The following is a 24,923-nucleotide window of genomic DNA, read 5'->3' on the forward strand; positions in this document are numbered from 1 at the left end:
AGTTCATCACCGTAGGGAGCACCCGTATTGTTTGACTGAAAGAAAGATGGCTCCTTGAGAATGTGCATTGATTATCGACAATTGAATAAGGTGACGTTTAAGAATAAATATCCTCTCCCGAGGATTGATTACTTATTTGATCAATTGCAAGGCGCCAAATGGTTTTTGAAGATAGATTTGAGATCCGGATATCACCAAGTAAGAGTTAGGGAGAAAGATATCCCTAAGACAGCTTTCAGAACAAGATATGGTCATTTTGAGTTCCGGGTAATGTCATTTGGGCTAACTAATGCACCGACAGTGTTTATGGATTTGATGAACAATGTGTTCAGGCCCTTTCTGGATTTATTTGTGATTGTATTCATCGATGATATCTTGGTGTATTCTAGATCCGAGGCAGAACATGCGGATCATTTGCGTACTATCCTTGGAGTTCTTCGAACTCGAGAGTTGTTTGCAAAATTCTCCAAGTGTGAGTTTTGGTTGAACTCAGTGGCATTTCTAGGGCACATTGTTGCCGCAGATGGTATTCGAGTGGATAGTCAAAAGATTGAGGCCGTGAAGACTTGGCCAAGGCCCACAACTCCTATGGAGGTTCGTAGCTTTCTGGGCTTAGCAAGTTATTATAGGAGATTTGTTGAAGGTTTTTCTTCTATTTCTGCCCCATTGGGAACACATAGTCTGCCTCGACATCGGAGAACTCCGTCTCCTGAAAGCTCAAATGATGACTCCTCTTTCTGAGGGAGTGTATCCCTGTAATGCATTAGCATGGAATCTTCGTATTGGCGCTTCTTCACTTCTGCTACTAGCGACAATTGAATAAGGTGACAATTGAATAAGGTTTTTCAGCAAAGTTTCAATGGACAGATGCTTGTGAACGTAGCTTCCAAGAGTTGAAAGGTAGATTGACTTCTGCCCCAGTCTTGACACTTCTAGAGGGATTGGAAGGATATGTTGTTTATTGCGATGCTTCAGGTGTTGGGCTAGGCTTTGTATTGATGCAGCATGGTAAGGTGATTGCGTATGCTTCAAGGCAATTGCGGAAACATGAGAGGAATTACCCTACCCATGATCTAGAATTGGCCGCAGTGGTTTATGCATTAAAGATATGGAGACATTATTTATATGGTGTCCCTGTGTATATTTATATAGATCATAAGAGTCTTCAGTATATCTTAGTGCAGAAGGAGTTGAATTTGCGGCAACGACAATGGTTGGAGTTGCTAAAAGACTACGATGTCGATATCATGTATCACCCCGGAAAGGCAAATGTTGTGGCTGATGCCCTTAGCCGCAGATCTATGGGAAATTTATGTGATGTACGACCAGAGAAAAGAGAAATAGCTCGTGAGCTCCAGCAACTAGCTAGTCTAGGAGTTCGATTAGTGGACTCGGGTGGCAAGGGAACTACTATTCAGAATTCAGCAGTCTCGTCGCTAGTAGCAGAAGTGAAGAAGCGACAATACGAAGATTCCATGCTAATGCATTACAGGGATACACTCCCTCAGAAAGAGGAGTCATCATTTGAGCTTTCAGGAGACGGAGTTCTCCGATGTCGAGGCAGACTATGTGTTCCCAATGTGGCAGGTTTACGCCACCAGATATTGAAAGAAGTTCATTGCTCCCGTTATTCTGTTCACCCCGGTGCGACGAAGATGTATCATGATCTTAAGTCTGTATATTGGTGGAATGGGATGAAGAAAGATATAGCGGAATTTGTAGCTCAATGTTCCTACTGTCAGTAAGTGAAAATCGAGCACCAAAAGCCGGGTGGATTGTTGCAAGCCACAGAAATTCCAACTTGGAAGTGGGAAGTAATTAACATGGACTTCATTGCAGGCTTACCCCGTTCTCGACGTAAGTATGATTCTATATGGGTGATTGTGGATAGGCTCACAAAGTCAGCTCATTTCTTACTGGTCAGAACGACCTATGTGGCAAAAGATTATGCAAGGCTTTATATTAAAGAGATAGTGAGACTTTATGGTATTCTAGCATCTATTATCTCTGATAGAGGGACTCAGTTTACCGCAAATTTTTGGAAGTCTTTCCAAAAGGGTTTAGGGACCCAAGTGAGCCTTAGCACGACATTTCACCCGCAGACCGATGGGCAAGCTGAGCGCACCATTCAGAGTCTTGAAGATATGTTACAGGCATGTATGCTAGATTTTAGAGGTAATTGGGATGACCATTTGCCGCTCATTGAATTTGCTTACAATAATAGCTATCACTCTAGCATTCAAATGGCACCGTATGAAGCCCTATATGGGCGGAAGTGTAGATCCCCAATTGGGTGGTTTGAACCAGGAGAGACTAAGTTGATAGGGCCAGACTTGGTCCAACAAGCTATAGAGAAAGTCAAGCTCATATAAGATCAGTTGTTAGCAGCCCAAAGTCATCAAAAGTCCTATGCGGATAATCGTCGAAGAGACTTAGAGTTCCAAGTGAAAGATTGGGTATTCTTGAAAGTGTCGCCAATGAAGGGCGTCATGAGATTTGGCAAAAAGGGGAAGCTTAGTCCTCGATACATTGGGCCCTATGAGATTGTACGAAAGATAGGCAAAGTGGCCTATGAGCTAGAGTTACCTCCGGATTTGGAGTCAGTCCATCCATTTTTTCATGTCTCGATGCTTCGGAAATGTGTTGGAGACCCTACTAAGGTCGTGCCAATAAGTGATGTGCAGGTGACAGAAAAGTTGACTTATGAAGAAGTACCCATTGTCATACTAGATAGGCAAGTACGGAGGCTTAGAAACAAAGAGGTGACCTCAGTTAAGGTTCTATGGAGGAGTAGTAAACGAGAGGAAATGACATGGGAAGCGGAAGAAAGTATGCGATCTAGATACCCGCATTTATTCCAACCCTCAGAAGAGATTCAAGATGAAACACTAACGATATAAGGTATATATGCTTACTTTTTATGCTTTTGGTCGTGTGTGGCCATAGATATGTTGATATTGTGATGTAGCCCTGTGAGGCGATGATATTATGGGTTGTTGTGGTAGGTTGGTAGTGCCAAATTACAGGGGAAACTCTGGCGAAATTTTCGCAGGATCCCGAGTGTTTAACATTCGAGGACGAATGTTCCAAAAGGGGGGGGGGGGGGGGGGAATGTTACACCTTGAAAATTTTCCCCGCGAACGTACAGTGGATAGGCTAACAAAGGGCATAGCGTGTGCGATGTTATAATAAGAAGGGAACGACGTTTGACGGCCTCGGGATTCGAGGCCTCGAACTTGATCGATTCTCCATTTTCTCTCTCTAACTCTCCTCTCTCTATCTCTCTCTCTCTCTCTAAAAGGTTCAGCTCTTTTTGGGGTTAAATGTCAACAAATTACACGAATATTTCCCTTATATAGGGGTCTTGGCTCGGTTCCCACCGACCTTGAGTCGGGTTGGGCCGAGCCCACTGCCCAGCTTGACCTTTCTGCCTTAAAATGTCCATAACTTTTTATTCCTATGTCACATGCAGGCCCACGACCTATGGTTGGAAAGCTAATTCAATTATCTACAACTTTCATTTTATGCGTTTTCCCAAATTCCCAAATAATGATCGGGTTCTGGCCTCCTGAAGTCAGATCACCCGAAAACGTAACTTAAAAAACATCTTTTTGGAGGGCTTCCACTTTAATTTGGCTCAAGGGTCCTTCTTGAGTTGTGTTTAACTTCGCATATATTATCCATATAATTTTTCATATTTCCTTTATAAAATCTTGACATGTGGACCCCACCTTAGCTTACGATTACGAGGGCTATATATCTTTTAACGTATCATTCCAATCATATTGTACGAATTCCAAATATCATACTTATGCTATCCTCATGCTAATACAGTAGAATTTCATCCTTTATACTTGTAATATTTGCTCCTCCTTGAGCTCACATTAAGCCATCTGCAGCCTTAGTAACATGAAATTTTCTGGGGCGAAACAACGCTTATGAGCTATTATGTATATGTATCTATGTATGACTATTATGGAACCCCGAGCTTATGAGGCCTGGTAGGATATGTAAATAAATATGTATATGATTATGTAATGCACGTACACCTCTGTAGATGGTACGGATAACCCTGACGCCTTGGTAGGGCCAGGTAGATATAACCCTGACGCCTTGGTAGGGCCAGGTAGATGTAACCCTGACGCCTTAGTAGGGCCAGGTATGGGTAACCTTGTGCCTTGGTTGACCAAGTATGTATGAAACACCGGTCCTGCATGGTTGGGTATGCTATGTAAATGCTATGAATATGATATAATTGTGTATATGACATAGACACGAGTATGTATACGAATATGAGTATAAATATGGAACGGATACGATTATGGATACGGATATGGATATATGTACACAAATACGCATTAGAATGGAAAGTTCCTATGAAAGGAAAGTAAGTGCTTATGACAATGATATTACTATCTCCCATCCCGTGTTATCTTTCATGTTGTTTATTATGCTTCTACATTGATATTGATCATGCTTTACATACTCAGTACATTCTTTGTACTGACGTCCTTTTGTTTATGGACGCTGCATCATGCCCGTAGGTGCACAGGGAGACAGGATTGATCCATAGCTACACTCTCATGGACTACATAGCGGAGCTCCATTTCATTCGGAGCTATAGTTTTTAGGTACTTATTCTTTTGTGTACATAATTATGGGCATGGCGGGGTCCTGTCCCGCTTATGTGATATGACATACTCTCCTTAGAGGCTCGTAGACATGTGTACGTGGTTAGATGTGTTTGGCCTTGTTGGTCTATATTTTGTATATCATTTTGTTAGCCTTGTCGGCTCATGTACATTGACGTCGTATAGATGCCAATGATGATATAAAGGCATTGTTGTCCAATGGGACTAGTATGACTGATGAATAGAAATGTATGTTTAATTATGTGGCTCACCTAGATGTAAGTGTAAGTGTAAGTGCAAGCCAAGGGGTGCCTGGGTGGGCTAGCACTGGGCGCTCGTCGCGGCCCCCTAGACGGGTCGTGACATCTTCATCTGGGAAATATATTTTAAGAGGCATGTATTCTTCATCTACGGGATTTTCAGCAAGATGATCGGCTATTGCCTGCCCTTTGACGGCCTTTTGGGTAACATATACAATATCAAACTTACTTAGCAAAATTTGCCATTTAGCTAACTTCCCAGTAGGCATAGGATTCTGAAAGATATACTTGAGAGGATCCATCCTTGAAATGAGATAAGTAGCATATGCAGACAGGTAATGTCTCAACTTTTGTGCAACCCAAGTGAAGGCACAGAATGTGCGTTCCAACAAAGTATATTGGGCCTCATAAGGCGTGAACTTCTTGCTCAAGTAGTATATTGCTTGCTCCTTGTTTCCCGTTTTATAATGTTGTCCCAACACACATCCAAATGCATTCACTGACACGGACAAATACAATAACAAAGGTCTTCCTGCTTCTGGAGGCACCAAAATAGGCGGATTAGACAAATACTCTTTGATTCTCTTAAAGGCTCGTTGGCAATCTTCCGTCCATTTGGTAGCAGCATCCTTCCTCAATAACTTGACTATTGGCTCACATATTACTGTCGATTGTGATATGCACCAACTAATGTAGTTGAGATGACCGAGGAAGCTCATCACGTCCTTTTGACTCTTTGGGGCAGGCAAGTCTTGAATAGCCTTTATCTTCGAAGGATCCAATTCTATGCCCCTCCTGCTCACAATAAAACCACACAGCTTCCCAGCAGGAACACCAAATGCACACTTTGCGGGGTTTAATTTCAAATTGTATCGCCTCAACCTGTCAAAGAACTTCTTCAAATCCATCAAGTGATCTGAATTCTTTCGTGACTTGATGATGATATCGTCCACATAGACTTCAATCTCCTTATGGATCATATCATGAAAAATGGTAGTCATGGCTCTCATATAGGTGGCACCTACGTTCTTGAGCCCAAAAGGCATCACTCGATAATAGTATACTCCCCAAGGTGTGATGAATGCCGTTTTCTCAACATCTTCTTCATCCATCAGAATTTGGTGATATCTTGCGAGGCAATCAACTGCAACTTATGCTTCGCACAGTTATCAATAAGTATATGGATATTTGGGAGGGGGAAATCATCTTTCGGGCTAGCCTTGTTGAGATCCCGATAATCCACGCACACCCTGACTTTGCCATCCTTCTTTGGTACAGGTACGATATTGGCTAGCCAAGTGGGATACCTTGTAGTTCGAATGACCTTTGCGTCAAATTGCTTGGAGACTTCTTCCTTGACTTTTAAACTCAAATCCGGTTTAATATTTCTCTTCTTTTGTTTCACCGGAGGATAAGATGGATCAATAGGCAACTTATACGAAACAATGTATGTGCTCAGACTCGGCATATCATCATAAGACCAAGCGAACACGTCTATATATTATCTCAAAAGGTTGATCAATTCTTCCCTTTGTGACGGAGTTAAGTGGACATTAATTCTTGTTTCCCTTACTGTTTCTGAATCTCCCAAGTTTATGGTTTCTGTTTCATCCAAATTTGGTTTTGGCTTATTCTCAAAATGTTCAAAACCCTTAGTTAACTCTTCAGGTTGCATGTCCTCTTCATATTCTTCAGATTCTTGTTCGGCATTTACTATGGGCTCGCTTGTTTCATTACGTGTCACATTCACAGTATCAGCAGATTTACTAGTTTGATTGCTGAAAAATAAAAGAAAATTAATTAAATAAAGACGGAATAAATGAAATAGAAAAGCATAGTTTGGATTTGGCATTTAAGCTTTCAAAAGTTTGGAGGAAAAACACAACAAAAGCATAAACACGATTCGGGCCTCAATTTTGAATCGCGTTGTTTCATCAAATACAAATACAAATCGTCTACCAAGACTCCCGGAGAACCGGGGGCGAGGTACAAGTCTAATTGTTCAAAACATCTCTAGGCTCAGCATCCCAAATGGTTGGAGTTTCAGGGCATTCATCCAGAACCACATTGCATTCAGCTTCCTTCTCAGCAATGAATACATTCTTGAGTCCTTCCACGAGGTTGTCTTCAGCAGCTTCCTTTGATGCTTGGGTGACAAATGCCTTGAAAAATGACTGATTCAGGAGAGGAACAGGCTTTGGCAAGGGAATATCACTTTTTCTTTTGAGACTAGCCAGTGATATCTCTTCAAGAGTGGGCTCGTATCCAAGACCAAAAGTATCCTTCTGCCCAGGTAACTGAATTGGTTCCACTATTCCATCCAAGTTCGCCCTAAGACCTCGACCTGGCTTGAAACCATTCTTCAACATTTCCCAAGCCACCATCATAAGCACACGTGGCAATTTTACTCTTTCAACCTGAGTAGTGCACATGGTTTCCTTGATATGGAAGACAGATCCATCTAGACTTTCTACACTTTCGATAACAGGAATTGAGTTTTCGGGGTAAATCGAATTGTTGCCTTCTCCGTGGATCACAATTTCCTGATGATTCCAAACAAATTTCAAGCTTTGATGCAAGGTAGAAGGGACTGCACCTGCCATATGGATCCATGGTCTTCCTATCAGCAAATTGTAACTGGCGGATATATCCATTACTTGAAATTCCACCATGAACTCCACGGGTCCAATTTCCAATGCTAAGTCGATTTATTCTACGACACCTCTTTGAGCTCCATCAAAACCTTTGACTCTCACCTGACTGTCGCGAAGCTTCCCGATATCAATTCCTAAGGCTTGGAGGGTAGTGACAGGACATATGTTAACAACTGAACCTCCATCAATCAACACCTTGGAAATGAATTTGTCCCTGCATCTGACTGTAATCTTCAATGCCTTGTTGTGCCCCAAACCTTCAGGTGGCAATTCATCATTATGAAATGAAACTTTGTGGGCTTCGAGGACTTCTCCAACCACAGCTGAAAATTTCTCGCTAGAAGTCTCAGTCGGAACATAAGCTTCATTCAGTACTTTCGCTAAAGCGTTCCTATGAGCTTCAGAACTCATCAACAATGCCAGTAAATAAATTTGGGCTGGTGTTTTCTTTAGTTATTCGACCACAGAATATTCTTTAGTCAGCATTTTCCTCCAGAATTCTTCAACTTCGGCCTCAGTCACAACCTTCTTTTGGCCATTTTCTTTACTCAGTGCTCCTCGCACTACCTCCTCGGGGGCATAACACCGCCCAGATCTAGTCAATCCAGCAGCAACAGTTTCTACAACTAATTTGCCTTTTGCTTTGTTCCTTTCATCAGACGGATAATTCCAAGGAACTGCTTTGGTGTTGAAAGAAGGTGTCTGAGCAACTAAGGCCGTAATCCTAGGCCTTGGAGGAAGTACTTCCACTTCAATTGGGGCCCTCATTTGGACTGTGATTACGGGGGCGATAAAGGCTGATGATTCAACCTTTTCCTCTTTTTTGACCGATACGATAGTCTCTTCCAAATCACAATCTTCATCAATGGTAATCATGTTCACATTTGCATCACCATAATTGGGCAGCGGATTGTTGTTTATGTTTGGGGGAGCTCCTTTGAGCTGGATGACTCCTTCCTTGATTAATGCCTCAATTTTGTCTTTGAGAGTAAGGCAATTTTCAGTATCATGTCCGGTAACTCCCGAGTGATATGCACAACGTTTAGTCCCGCCATACCATCCAGGAAGGGGATTAAGAACTCTTCCCTGAATTGGTTGGAGTATCCCTGCATTTCTCAACCTTTCATACAATTAGGCTAAGGGTTCGGCTAACGGTGTATAAGTTTTGGTTGGCTTTCTTTCGAAGTTTGGGCGAGGTATGGGTGTATTTTGTGGGCGATTTTTGGTTGGTATTGGGGCTGAGGCGAGTAGGTTGGCTGGTATTGTGATGAGCTTTGGTGGGCAGGTGCTCGAGGTGGGTAATATGCTGGCTGGGTATGGTAAACAGGATGGGGAGTGTGTGGAGGTTGATAATAAGGTTGAGCGGCTTGGGTGTATTTGCTGTAATATGAAGGCTGGGATGAAGGGTATTGATAGGTTAACATCTGGTTTGGTCTAACGTTCCTGGATGGTCATGACCGCGGACACTCCGTCCCTCTTCTTCTTAGCTGAATCTGATTGAATTGCCTTATTTGTTGCTTGCAAGGCTGCCAGATTTGTGATTCTTCCTGTCTTGATACCTTCTTCTATGAAATCTCCCATCCTAATGACTTCAGAAAACTTTTGCCCAATGACGCTTATCAGTCTTTCATAGTATGTTGCATCTTTTAAAGACTATACAAAGAGTGTCGTCATCTCACTCTCCGCCATTGGAGGTTGGACTTTCGCAGCTTCTGCTCTCCAACGCATAGCATATTCTCTGAAAGTTTCTGTTGACTTCCTTTCCAACTTCATCAAATAGAATCTGTCTGGGACAGTCTCAGTATTAAACCTGAATCTTTCCATGAATTCTTGTGCCATTTCTCCCCAACTATGCCATTTTTGCGGGTCTTGGCATGTATACCAATGAAGTGCTTCTCCTATCAAGCTTCTTATGAAGAGCTTCATCCTAATAGATTGATCTTTCCCTACTCTAACAAGCTTATCACAGTATGATCTCCAGTGAGCCCGAGGATTTCCTTTTCCATCAAACATATCAAATTTTGGCACCTTATATCCAGCAGGCAACTCAATGTCGGGATGAATACACAGATCCTCGTATTCTAGCCCCTCACATCCCTTGTGGGTTTGTATGCATCTAAATGCTTCCTTCAGACTACGAATCTCCTTTGCCACATTCTCATCTGCTTTCGCCCTAGCTTCCCTTTCCATTTCCTCATAAGGGTCAACCTCTGGATGTTGCACGGCCTGCAATTGGGTAGTGAAATGTTGAGCTTCTGATACATATACCTGTGGCACATACTGCGTATTATAGTTAGCGGTGTGTGCCAATGGTATGTGTTGAGTTATTTCGTAGTTTTGGGTAAGTGGGGTAGTTTGGATAACTGAAGGTTGAGGAATATATGGAGTATTGAAAGGTGGCGGATTGACTTGTTGAAAGTTAACTTGTTGTGGGTTGGATTGTTGCGGGTCATTTTGTTGCGGGATGGTTTGTTGTAGGTTAGTTTGTTGCGGGATGGCTTGTTGTGAGTTAATAGGTGGTGGGATGGCTTGTTGCGGATTAGGTTGTTGTAAGATGGTTTGTTGCAGGCTAGTTTGTTGTGGGACGGGGGGTGAATTGGTAGTGCTTGGATTGATTGTGTGAAGTGGAGGGTTTGAGGGAAAAGGCTGAGGGGCGGGCGAGTCAACAGGCGAAAAGGATGGTGGGATTGTCGCACTTGTTCTTTGCTCATGATGAGGAGTGTTGAGGGTAATGGATAGGTTGGTGAGATTTCGCAGTCGCTCAATTTCACTTTGCATGTTGGCCACTTGCTGCATCAATTGGGCGATGAGTTCTTCATTCATTCCTCCCGAAGCCTCGGGCTCGTCTCTCGAAATGGTGACAAGTCCCAAGCCAGTCTGTTTGGATGCCCCTGAATCATTCATATCGTTGGATGCTCGTGCTTTTGATCTTGTGAAGTACGGGTGGTCCGCCAGTTCGCAGTCAACACGAATCAACCTTTGGGGGGAATAATCAAAATAAAAGAAAACCTTCAAAAATGAAGAAAACTACGTTAGTAAGTGCGAATGATTGCTGCCTTAAATAAAATAATGCGAACATTGGGCAAATGACGTTGAAAGAAACACATATTGCATAGCAAACCAATCACATAGTAAAATAGAAATATAGCAAACATAGCGCGACCTATTATGCACCGGACCTCTTTTATGCCAGAGGTAGGCCTAGCGAGGATCTGAAGGATAAAACATATAATTATGTGTCATCCCAATGTGCTATTAATTGAAGACCCCCAAAACATAAGAAATTATTACAAGTACTACTTGATTTTCATAAGCTAATTAACATGAGGAAGGCCCTTCGTCATTCTTGAGCCTCTTGGTTGCTTGGATTGATTGACCGATCATTCGGCGATTCTGGATAATGTATGACATAGCCAGAACTCCTCCCGTTTTGATGCCTTCTTTGATGCAAGTGTGTCCTTGCTCGGCTAGAAGTGTATCTAATTCTTGCATGCTTTGCTCGTAACTAAGTACCTGCTGCTTCCATTTCTCTGCCTCCCTTTTTTTTTCCTCAAGTTGTGCATGGTGCTCGGCTTCAGAGACAAGATTTTCTTACGCAGTTGTCGGAGTAAAATGTGTGCTTCTACTTCTCCATCCTTAATTCGCCCCTTTAGGCTAACACCGGGTTTGATTGATCCTTCCAAGTTGGCGGTTAGCCACTCCAAATAATTATCATCACATCCATCTTGGTATCTGTTTGGCTCAATTGACTCTGCTTTCATGGTTTCTCTCGATTTCCACATGCTTATAACTTCTTTTGCAAAAGGAATTTTTCCCTCTTTATAGTCGGCTCGATAATGATCCATGTCTGCTACTAAAGGTATGTTTTGCTTTCTTCCAGATTGTCTTAAAACTCTCAGTGGGGCATAAGGCTGCAAGCCCCGAAGTCCCATCAAAACTAAAAACGGCACGATCTTCGTGCGAAACACCAAACCCTCGGATGGCAACCAGCCGAACATCTATTGAATTGAATCATTGTTCAAACGGCTAAGAAGTCTTACCCACCCTTCTACACAATTTGGCTTTTCAAATAATCTATTAGTCAAAATAGCGCCTGGAATATGTCCAAGAATGTGATTTTCACCCGTCGGCTTTCGAAATGCTAGGCCTCTGTCGACCTTTTGAAGATGTTCCATCAGTCAAATTTGTAAAAGCAAGTTGCACCCCTCAAAATGCTTGTACGCGTGCTTGCAACGTCCTAACGCTCGATAGATATCTGCCACGACCATAGGGACCACAGTGTAGTATTTTCCTTCAATGCCACCAAATAGAGCTTCTGTTACAGTAATGAGCTTATGGTTAAGAACCTAAATTCCCCAGCAGAGTCGCCAAGCTGTTATACCCCATTTTAAACGGGTCAAATCAGAATACAACATATTGGTGATTCCTATTTGTTTATTTTAAGGAGTCGCCACCTAATTGATTTTAAAGGTGGATTAGGACACCTAATTATTAACTAAGGTAAAGCAAAACTAAATCTCCGTTAATAGTCCGCTTAACTAATGTGATTCTAGGTAAGGGTTCTTGATTATCCTAAAGGGAAGGGGTTAGGCATCCTTTAGAATCCGTTAATTACGGTTATCGACTAAACTTAGGTTAATTAATTAAGGCTAAAGATGCAAATATAGCATTTTTAAATTTTAAGAAAATAACTTGTAAATATTGCTAAGGTTATAAATGAAAATATAATAATGCTATTTAAAATAAGACCTGCAGAATTTTGTTTTTGCATAAAAAGACTTTAGTTATAAGTAAAAGAAAGTGCGGGTTTGTGCAACATTTTATAAATATTTGAAATAATTCAATGGCTAGGTATTAATTGATTTTTTACGGCTTAGGAGTGTAGAAAAAAAAAATAGATAATGTAAATTTGGAAAATAACTTTATAATCAGACTCTTTTCTATGGTTAAATTAGGCGCTTGGCAAAATGAAAAAAACTTCGAAACATGGAAAACTTATTTTTCTTTCAAAGATATACTAAAATAATTCCATTATTATATAGAAATAACGCCCGTTTTCTTTCAAAGACATACTAAAAGTACTTCAAAAATGAATTAAAGTATTTCCATTATTATATCGGGATAACATCCCAATTAGCCTATCCGATTAAGATCTCCTAAAATCATAAAGATGAACCAAAACGTTTTTGTTGTTATTCCGAAATGAAACCCAATTAACCCACTAAGTTAGGTGTTCCAAATAGTCGACTAATCACACATGAAACATAAATAAATCAAGCCAAATATAAGATGTTGCTCTAAAATGTAATAGGCTTTCCCGTTTTATCCCCCTTTTATATTGCTTTAGCCCTGGTCGTTTTCCGAGGGGGAGAAAGAGAGACTCGAATGGAGATTTAATCCTGATCATCCTTGGAATTAATTTTGGCCGAGCTTAGTGAACTAGGAAACACGAGTGGAGCAATGGAATCGTTTGGATCTAGCATCGATATCGAGTCTCATTTGAAACTCCACGCAATCCCGGACGTCCTTTCTCGGGTGCGGTGAAGTGGGTGTGGGGTCTCCGATACACACTCGAATACTACAATCTCCGAGTTTGCACGCACTTGGATTCGAAACAGTAACAAAGCAAAAAGAGATTTTTTTTTTAGTATTTTGGATCAATATCGAAATATTGTGACTACTGAAAACTAATATTTCCTAGGGGAATTTGGGCGGCTGAAAAACTTTTTTTTTTTTCCAAATGACTGAAGTAACGATTATTTATAGGAAACATCTAGGATTTTGCTGGGTTCAAAAATTTGGGCGGGATTTTCAATCGAATTCCATTCAAATCAAAATGTTAAAATGCCTTGCTATGTCATCGAATCAGAAAAAAGAGAGAAGGAGACAAAATTCCATTAAAACTTGTACTCGAAAATGCAAAGAAATTGGTAAAGAAAAAGATTTTTACTTCACAAATGGACAAAACCCATTAAGAGGATTTCAGATCGAAAGCAGAGGGGAAGGGAAGTAAACAAAAACCAAACCCGTCAACGGCTGCAAATCTGAAGGAGGAGGGACGAGGTCATTAATTTCTTTCCTTCAAATGGCCATGCATGGCCTGTATTTGGGAAAGCCCTCTGCGATTTTTCTGTTTGCGTCGGGTAGAGAGAGAGAGAGAGGGAGGGAAGGGAAGCGGCGCTGGTTATCTTTGTGTAGGGTTTAGAAGTGAAGAGGTAAAGAAGGATATGGACTGGGTCGGCTAAAGGGGAATGGGCTGGTCTCATACGGGTGTGGGCTGATGAATTAAAAAGCGGGTTGGGTCGGTGTAGGCGGGTAGTGGGCAAATTACAATGGGCTGGTCCGAAACGTTTGTAAGTTGATTTGGGCGGATAGGCTAATAATATATTTTTTTATACTACTTTGGGCCTCTAAATTTAAATAAAAGACCCTCTTCAATTAATTATATATTAACGTGTGCCAAAATATTATTTACTATAAAATATATTATTACTAAATAAAATTATACGACGTCGTAATAGCCGTGTGATAATATTTTAAAGTTTTACAGTAAGTAAATGCTATTGCTTAGTTGTGTAAAATAAATGCGATGCGTGCGTGCATAAGACGGTAAATAGAAAATGTTAAAAGCGGTCGTAATGCAAAATCATAATAATGGTAATAATAATAATAATAATAATAATAATAATAATAATAATAATAATAATAATAATAATAATAATAATAATAATAATAATAACGACGGTATTAATTAAATTGTGGTAAAGTATAAACGACTACTCTTAATCTATCGCAAATAAATATTTGGAAGAAATACGGGACAAAATTGGGTGTCAACACACTCCTTACTATGCTCAACCACACAAGATTGTTTATTGCTTATGTGCTTTATTTTATTTCTTATTCCGCAACCAGTCGGACACACACCGGGACACATTAAAGGCATTCCTACATAAGGGATATCCTTTTTCCTCCGATTGAGTCGAACTACAAGTGACTTGATTCTCAAGAACAGGGATATGTAGGCGGACTCAATGCCAGAGAGTCAGTCACACTCTTACCAATCACACCGGACTTCCCAGCTTGACAGCCGGAAGATCTGAGAATTTGTTTTAAATGCATTTAGAAGTCATGATTGAGTCGAACTACAAGTGGCCTGAATTTTCACGAAACCTGAGACATATAGGAAACCCAGAAACCAGGGTCCGGCCATGTATTTTGAAAATTGCATAAAAATGAGAGGCAATGTGACTTGGGTCGGTCAAAAATCAGGGTTAATCAAATTTCGTTGCTCAGGGATGGTCCCGTCATCCCCGAACACCGAAGGGGCAATTGTTGACACCTAATTTTTGACCTCCCATAATTTGTTTTGATTACCCAGAGTCCTTGAATATCAAACAGAGTGAAATCTGTATTTTTATAAGTCAAAATAACTTTATAAAGTTATTTAGGTAATATTTTGCCAATATTTTGTAATTCCTATAATAGTTTAAATTAATTTAAGTATTTTATAATTATGAAATTTTGCTAAATTAACCAAGAGAAAATAGTTTACGACAATTATTTACTTAATAGTTCAAATTGTCAAATTATCAAATTATTAGGCATTTGACTCTATTTTCAAGGAGGTGGATTAATTAAAATAAATTATCTTTTGCCCATCAAGTTTTAATTTTTGCATAATCAAGCCATATTGATAAATTTTTAATCACAATTGGCTTGGGTAACTAATTATGGTTATGTTTGTAAATTTTCTTATACTATATTGATTATGGCTACAATTGAAACAATCAGTTAACTAGCCAAAATAGGGCCGCAATTTGAAATAGCAAAATCTTACTTGTACATAAGGAGATCATTATGATGAATGAAGGCAGAAAGAATTCTCCCATTATTCTGTCTCTCTAAAATTTTCGTCTCTGTCTTGAATTTAACAAAATTATCTTTGAAACCAACGTATTTAAGATGAGAAAATGGTCAAATGCGCCCACAACGTATAACCAGATTACCAAATACACACCTATTCTATACAGGGTTCCTATTATCCCCCTGAACAGTTTAAAATTGAAATTATTACACCCCTAAAAAGCCACACCCACATAAGTGTTGGCTAGTGAAGCGCACACGCTTGACACGTGTAAATTTCAATTTAAACATTTTTTTTCAATTTTTTTTCTTATTCTTTCCCTTATTTTGATTTATTATTTTATTTTCTTAATTCTTTTTCATTTTCTTTTTCCTTCCTTTCTCTACCACCACCCTTACCCCGCATTGAAATCAAATTCATCCAAAAGATCCTGTACAACACACCATTTGATTTAAAAGATCCTCCCACTTTTATTCTCCTTTTCTCTTACATTATCTTCGACATTTTTCGCCGCCGTCTGCGGTCAATTCAATTCTCGAATTTTTCCGGCCAAATTCGCCTGAACAAAGCCCCTATTTCCGTTTAAATACTTCTTTATTCAACCTTTGCTTTCCTTTCACAATCTCATGTAAAATTAAAGGATGAACAGATTAAAATCTCTAACAGAGGGAACTTAATAAACAGAACAAGGAGCCTCCGAGCAAAAATTTAATACAAGAGCACCCAAAACATAGCCGACTAATAGTAGCTAATTCGAACCTACGCTTTAAATTTTGACGCAATTTTTGGTTTGAACCCTTCTCCTTATACCATCAATCCAAGTTATTGGCCGATGGAGGCCGAGCTGATTTGGGAGGTGTTTTAACAGTGGTGTTGATTAGTTTACATGGTGAAAACAGTGGTGTTGGTAACTGATTTTTCCGGGATAGGGTTGATGGTGGTGTAACAAATAAAGGGAGCAAAGAGTGAAGGAGATGAAGAGATTATGTGGTGAAGAAAATATGCTATAGCGAATCTACGGTGGCGGAGGAGGGCGGAGCTGGTGGAGAGAGCTCAGTCCGGCGTGTGTGGTGTTTTTTCCTTAGAAACAAATAAGGAAAAAAATCAAAAAAATATAGATATTTAAGAGAAATATTAAAAAAATTTAATATTTGTTGCAAGTGTTCACTCTCCTTATACACTCACTCTGCCATGTAATGTCACGTAAGAATTTAGGGAGGTACAACAACAACAACCCAGTGAAATCCCACAACGTGGACTCTGGGGAGGGTAGAGTGTACGCAAACCTTACTCCTACCAAGGTAGGACGGTTGTTTCCGAAAGACCCTCGGCTCAATAAAAAACATAAAAAGAGGTCAGATAAGGCTAAGAGATTCAAAGCGATATGGAAATGAAGTAACGCAAGCGACACAGATAACATAGAATAATCAAAGCACAGGAAATAAGAGATAATAGCATAAATCAGAGCACAAGAAATTATACTACGATAATGCGACTACTAGTAAGACAGGATAATGAGACTATCTACTAGCCTTCTACCCTAATGTGGGTCCTCCAAACCCTCTTATCTAAGGTCATGTCCTCGGTAAGCTGTAACTGCGCCATGTCGTGTCTAATTACCTATCCCTAATACTTCTTTGGCCTACCCCTACCTCGTCTGAAACCATCCATGGCCAACCTCTCACGCCTCCGCACTGGGGCATCTGTGTCTCTCCTCTTCACATGCCCAAACCATCTCAATCTTATTTAGGGAGGTAATTATTTCGATTTTAGTCTAGGGGGTAATAGGATCCCTGCATAAAATAGATGTGTAGTTAGTAATCTGGCTATATGTTGAGGGCACATTTGGTCATTTTCTCTATTTAAGATTATCGAAAAAGTGCAAGAAAATTATATTTAGTTGTTTTACATCTTTATACTTATGGAAAAAATTATTAAATCTTACTCCCTCCGGATCAAAAAAGAGTCCATTTAGTTTTTTTTTTTTTTTGGATAAAAAAAAGAGTCCACTTAGTAAATCAAGAAAGAATTAACCTTGCTTTTTCATATTTGCCCCTATTAAGTGTTATATGATCAAATCTTAATACCTATTTAATTAGGGGTAGTTTAGTCAAATCACCTATTTTTGTTTAGGAGTTAATATTTTCTTAAGAGACGTGCAAATGACTAAGTGGACTTTTTTTTATTCGGAGGGAGTAACATGTTTCAATCTACATTGGATCGTAAAATATTATTATTTTTCTCTCTCTGGATTATGGCAAGGATCACTACTTACATAAAATGTCTGGTTGCACTTCTAGAACACCCATCTTTTAGAAATGTCTAGCTGCACATCTGGAACACCGATCTTTTAGTGTTAAAGCAGCCTTTGTTACGAAGGACGAAAAAAAAAAAAAAAAAGACGACAAAATAGTCACCTTAGATAAAGCACATCTATTCGAGAGTAATATTGGATTAGATTAGTTAATCCCTCCACTTCTAATTATTTTCAGATATCATTGTTGAGTTCGGCGTCCATTTTATTGACAAGTGGTGTACAAGTCAATGAAATGAATGCTTTGATTAAAAGTTAATACAGTGGTGATATTATTAAATGTCATTTGGTAGTGCTTCTTCAGAAAAAAAAAATACAATTAATTAGTTTCGTTACGAATTAAAACTAGATTATGATTAATTAGTGAAAGCTAAATGCAAGCAAAAGCCAGCACAGGCGGATATTCTTACACACGTAACTGTAAGTATGATATTTTTTGCCTTTTTTACTTACCGGAAAAGAAAAGCGAAAAAGTAATTAATGGAAGTAATTATCCATAAAGTTACAAAAGGCGCCCCCCCCCCCCCCCCACCCCACCCCCAACAAAAATAAACTAGATAAAAGAAAGTAGTATAAAGGGGACGGTTTGGTAGCTTTAGTAAAATTGAATAAGGTGGAGTTTAAGAAATAAATGAGGATTTTTTAAATTTGTGATTCAAAATAAGCCTTAGATAAATGTGTAGTTGTAAATCATCTCGTAAAGTTAAATTATTTCTAAATATAGAAAAATGACATTCTTTTAGGACAAACTAAAAAGAAAAGTGTGTCATATAAAATAGGGCAGAGAGAATACTATTTTAGTTAGCAGTTTAGAAATAATTGATAGATTTTTTAATTAATAATCAATGAACAATCAAATTAAATAACTCCAAATTATGGGTATTATAGATTAGAGATTTACATTTTAATTTCTACAAATGATGGCGTGCATAGGAGGCCGGGAAATGAAAAAGAGAGTCTAGAGCAAGAATTGAACCATTATATACTCGTCAAAATAATTTTGTTAATCGCTAAATTGAAGGGATAATTTTTAAATTGATTATTATCAAAGTAACCGCATTAGCTCTTCCTAAAAGTGTGTCGAAGATGTCTATTACTCCTATTAAACTCACTCGACCTCCGACCCATTGTACTAGTTTGTGCTATAACTATTGTATTAATAAACTTTGTGATTGTTATAAGCCTATAATTCAAATATAAAATTATAAATAATTTCTTCATTAATAAATTGTGGAATAAAACGGTAACGTTTAATGAGAAACAATGTGAACAAGTCCGATTTAGTCAAATTCATATATTTTTTACTCGCTCTGTCTCATATTACTTGTCTATTTTCCTCTTTACACGTCCCTTAAGATATCATACATAACGTGTATTTTTATTACCTTACCCTTATCTCACTCCAATAAATTACACTCTAATCAATATTAACTATTTTCAAGAACCATTAATATTAAGGGTAAGATGAGAAAAAAAAATTAATTTTATCTTAATTTTGTAAACTGACTGATACTTCGGAACAAATATTTTTAGCAATGTGGACAAATAATATGGGACGAACAGTAGGTAAGTAAAATCAAAGAGAAGGTGAAAAGAGAAAGATTAGGTGCTTTTTTAATACTCCCTCCGTTCACTTTTACTTGTCCATTATTTCAAAAATATATTTTCACTTTTACTTATTATTTTTTGCATAGCATGATAAGACAATTTTTTTTCTTCCTGTTTTACCCGTAGTATTAATTACTCACTTCAAATCATTTGTCAAATCCAATAAAATATGCACCAATTAATATGGGTAAATTGGTAAATTATGCACTACATTTATTAGAGAAAAGACATTATTTAACCCCTGAACTTGGCACGAAAACTCACTTTAGCAACTAAACTTAAGTTGTATTTATATACCCCCCTTAACAACTTTCATTTCAATTATTTTTCACCCTAAAAAAATAATACAACTCTCACAAGGTGAGGTGTATTACACTTGCGCCACGTCATTGCCACATCGTTGCCACGTCATTGCCATGTCAATAATTACCAACACTTCATTTTTTGTTTTTCTTTTATTATTTTTTCTCTTTCTCTTTCTTCTTCTTCTTCTCCCTTTTCTCTTTCTTCTTCTTTCTCCTCATCCTCACCCTACTTTAGCAACCACTACGCCGCTGCTGCCGCCACCGCTGCCGCCGCCACCGCCAAAAAAAATTATTATTATTATCAGTCCAAATTGGACAAACTGCCCTTCAAAAAAAAAATCATCACCATCATCTTTAACCCACACCCACCACCACCATCATCTCCCCACCAAATTTCATCCAATTCCTTCTCAAATTAGTCTCACTTACACCCAAATTCGTCCAAATTGATTATTTTGGTTGTTATTGTTGGCCATTATTAGTTTGGACGAACTGCCCTTAAAAGGAAAAAAAAAATCACCAACACCATCTTTAACCCACACCCACAACCACCGCCATCATCTCCCCCAACAAATTTCATCCAACTCCTTCTCAAATTAGTCTCACTTACACTCAAATTCGTCCAAATTGATTGTTTTAGTTGTTATTGTTAGCCATTATGATTATTATTAGTAAACCCATTTCTTCCATAACCATTATTCCATAACTTTATTTTTGAAAGAAAACAAAAATCAAAATCAAGAAACCAAAAAATGGTGAAAATGAAAAGACAAGATTGATGAGAATATAGAGAGAAAGAGGGATTTGTGGGGCGGGGCTGTGGGGTGAAAAAGAAGAAGAAGGTGGTGGGGGCGGAGCTGTGGGGTGAAGAAAAAGGTGGCGAGGCGGGGCTGTGGGGCGTGGCAACGGGGGTGGGGGGCAGGGGTTATGAAGAATGGGGAAGAAGGAGAGGATGAAAAAGGAGGTTGAAATTATGGGGCCCATCTTTTTTTATTTTATTTTTTATTTTTTAATTGTATATTATTTTTATTTTATTTTTTAATTGTATAATAATAATAATATATATATATATATCAGTGGGTCCACTTTTTGTGTTGTTTATTCTCTTAATTTTTTTTATTTTTTTATTTTTGCCACGTCAGCATTTGGGGTGGAAAATAATTGAAATGAAAGTTGTTAAGGGGGTATATAAATACAACTTAAGTTTAGTTGTTAAAGCGAGTTTTTATGCCAAGTTCAGGAGTTAAATGATGTCTTTTCTCTATTTATTATGTCATAAATAGCATGAAAAGTTCAAAGTGAATAAGTAAAAGTGAACGGAGGAAATAAAGAGATTAGTATGGAGAGAAACCCACGTGCGGCCCACACGTGGCACTGGCAACGAGGGTAATGTCTTTCGGCACACCAACAAATACCCATAACACAATTTTTTTAACAATAAATCTTTATTTACACACGTTCTTTACAAATGATTTTAGAAATTAACAGCAACAATACAGACGTCTTAAATCTCAAACAAATTAGGATAATCGAACTTTAAAAATTATATATTAATACACTGACTTATAAACATAAGATGAAAAATTACGTAGAAATACACATTGTTAGGGTTGTAATTTAAATAAAAACATACGCTAAAATTAAATCTGTATTGGGCAAAATGCAAAGGATACAACTGTACCAATACGGTTAGGGCACGTGGCATAGAGGATAAGCAATAAGGTGAGTTAGCACTGCTACCACCGGTGACAGAACCGTGATACAGGAGAAAACGTCGGGTTCGGTGTAACGTTCCAATATCTCCGGACCAAGAGCAGCGGTCTGCCGTTATGTGCTAGCTCAAGCGTTACGATTACAGTGTTATTAAGTTTAATGGTCCTCTTCATTATTCATTATGTCCATATTTTTAAAGCTCATTATGAGCAGGGGCAGAATACAAGGAATAGGTGCCCCTAGCTCTCAGTATAAATAGAGATGATCATTTTCATTATAGAGGACAGGAGATACAAGCTAATATACTCAGTTCTTACACTTATTCTTTGCAAAATCTTTATTCTTATTGTCTTCTTTGTTAAGCTCCGGTGCCATAGTTTGACCAGAAAAAAGGAGCCTTGGTTTGGAATTGACACCTGCAGCCCAGGTTTTTCCTTCCTTCTTACTTTGTTTACGCTTATTTATATTATTTCAATAGGAATATCATTGTCTTACTGGTTACTTAGATCCACGTGTCCCTGACCAGGTCTATAAATTCAACTGAACCGTTTTACGAGTAAACAGTTTAGCTCCCACTGTGGAGCCGGGACAGTTGTGGTTGTCATTGTGACCATTATTTGTTTTACTAACTTCGTTTGAGTTTCTTGTTTGCCTAAGTATCCATTTCAGGTATGACAGGAGTTAACGACAACACGAACGGTGGAAGCCAACGGGGCAACCTCCCACTGGGACCGAATGGACAACCCCTTGAAACTGGCTTGCAGCCACCACACGTGGAAAATCAAACAACAAAAGGAGAATATGACCTCAACACTGGAGCAGAAGATGACCCTACCGATGAAACTATATGGACACCATCCAGATTCTGAGAAGGCAACACTATAGAATAATGGCATAAGTGGAACGGTTAAAGCAACTTGCTAAAGCCCTCACGGGTGTACCGGTAGGCGGGGGCGTGACTCCCGTTGGCACGCCTACCACTGCTGCCAATTTTAACGCCACTGATGGAAGCAGGCAAACTGTGGGAAGGAATGAAGATGCTTCTAATAGCTAATCCGCTCCCGATGATCCCTTCCAAATTACAGTCAAGCGGTTCATGAGGGAGATCACCGGGAAGATGGACCAAACTGCTAAAGAGGCCGAAACGAACGCGAAGGAGTTTGAGAAGAGCCTCAATCAAATTCCCGGGACACCCCCGGTCATCGAAGGGCCCGATTCAATGAAATACAGTCAGCAAGCATACACATCCGAGGCGGCTACAGAACCAATCTCGAATTGGTTCAATATGCTCGATATTCCCAAATAGGACGGGACTACAAACCCGCAGGATCATATCATGGCCTACTCTACGGCAGTCAAAAGTAATGACTTGCAAGAGAAGGAGATCGAATCAGTATTGATCAAAAAATTTGGCAAGACTCTTGCCCGGGGTCCTTGACGTGGTATTCCCAGCTTCCGAAACATTCAATCACGTCGTTTGCCATGCTTGCTGATACTTTTATTAAAGCTCATGCTGAAGCAAGAAAGGTGAAAACCAGAAAGGCGGATATCTTCCACATTGCTCAGGGTGAGTCAAAACGTCTCAAGGATTTTGTTTCCCAGTTCTAAAAGGAACGTATGTTGCTGCCTGCCGTACCGGACGAGTGGGCTGCGGAGGCTTTTACTAAGGATTTGAACCCTTTAAGTTCGGATGCTTCCCGAAGGCTCAAGGAAAGCTTCTTAGAATTTCAAGCTACAACATGGGAGGACGTGCATAACCGGTATGAATCCAAGATCCAGGCGGAAGATGACTTGCTGGGGGATCCCTCATCAGTTTCCCCTGCGAAAGTGGACAAAGGTTTCAGACCTGACCAAAACTCCTCAAAGAATCGTTTCCAACCGTACCCTCCACCAGAAGCTGCCAGTGGTGGATTCAGTTATCGATTGTTGGAGAAGCCTGGGGGAAGCAAAAAAGATAACTCCGGGAAAAACGGACAGGGGCTGCAGCCCAAGAACAACCAATCTGAGTTTCCTCCAAAGGGGACAGAGCATCCCAAACTCTCGGATTACAGTTCTACCATTAGTGAATCTCAAATGGTTGATGTTCTGAAAACCCATACATCATCACACCCTCCTAGGCCGTTGCGATCTGACCCAAGCTCGAGAGATCAGACGCTTTAGTGCGAATTCCACAGAACCCATGGGCATAAAAACACAAATTGTAGACACCTCGGGGAGGAGGTGGCCAATATGCTTGCCAGAGGATATCTTCGGGAGTACCTAAGCGAGAGAGGAAGGAATAATTACGGTAGAGCCAATCCTACCGAAGAAAAAGACGCGCCAAATGCTCCCCCGCACGTCATTAATATGATTTTCGGAGGAACTATGATCGCCAAAATCAGTTTCACAACATCAAGAAAGATGAAGATTTTGGTAACTTGAGAAAAGAGAACTTGGGGAACTTCCAAAGATAATACAATTACTTTCTCCGATGAAGACGCAACAGGTGTGACCTTACCCCATAATGATATTCTTGTCATCACCGTACTTATCGAAATCTGCCAAGTCAAGCGGGTCATGGTAGATGCAGGGATTTCAGCTAATATCCTTCGCTGGAAGGTGGTGGAAGAAATAGGACTTTTTGAGAAAATGATACCGGCTGTCAGGACGCTTTTCGAGTTCAATATGGCCAGTGAGATCACTAAGGGCGAGATTGACCTGCTCGTGGAAACTAGCGGGGTCACAAAGTTGACAAACTTTTATGTGATTGGCGGCGATATGCAGTACAATGCTATTATCGGGAGGCCCTGGCTCCACGATATGAAAGTTGTCCCCTCGATGCTTTATTTGCTGCTCAAATTTCCAACTCTAGACAGAATTAGGTGAATTCGGGAGGAGCAATCGGCAAGGGATATGTCCATCATAGAGGAGCCCGCAACAGTGGAAAACCTAAGCAAACCTGCCGTATAGCAACTACAGAGCCCGAGTCCTGCATCGGATGCAGATCAACAAGCGCCAACAGATAGCAAAAACGATGTGAGGCCCGAGGAGGTGCTAGATGATTATGAGGTCCCAAGGTATTTTCAGCCCCCGGACGATTTAGATGCTACCAAATCCACAGCCGAGGAGCTGGAACAGATAGCATTAAATTCGGAACTTTCAGAATGAATGGTATGGGCATGGGGTTAACCCCTGAGCTCAGGGAGATAATACTTGCTTACTTAAGAGATAACAATGATTGTTTTGCTTGGTCCCATAATGGTATGACAGGCATTCCGTCGGATATAGCAACTCATAAGCTCGGACTAGACCTCAATTTTCTGCCGGTGTGCCAAAAGAAGCGTCCCATAGCGAAAGTCTGCAATAGGTTTGTTAAAGAAGAGATAGCTCGCCAGTTAAAAATTAGGACCATACGGGAAGTCAAATACCCGGACTGGCTCGCAAATGTAGTTGTAGTACGAAAAAAGTGTAATAAATTTAAGTTGTGTATAGACTTTAAAGATCTAAATAAAGCATGCCTGAATGATTCATTTTTGTTGCCGAGTATCGATCAAATGATCGACGCTACGTCCGGACATGAGGTAATAAGTGT

Source organism: Lycium barbarum, chromosome 10 (assembly GCF_019175385.1).
Source record: "Lycium barbarum isolate Lr01 chromosome 10, ASM1917538v2, whole genome shotgun sequence".
In the NCBI taxonomy this organism is placed as follows: Eukaryota; Viridiplantae; Streptophyta; class Magnoliopsida; order Solanales; family Solanaceae; genus Lycium; species Lycium barbarum.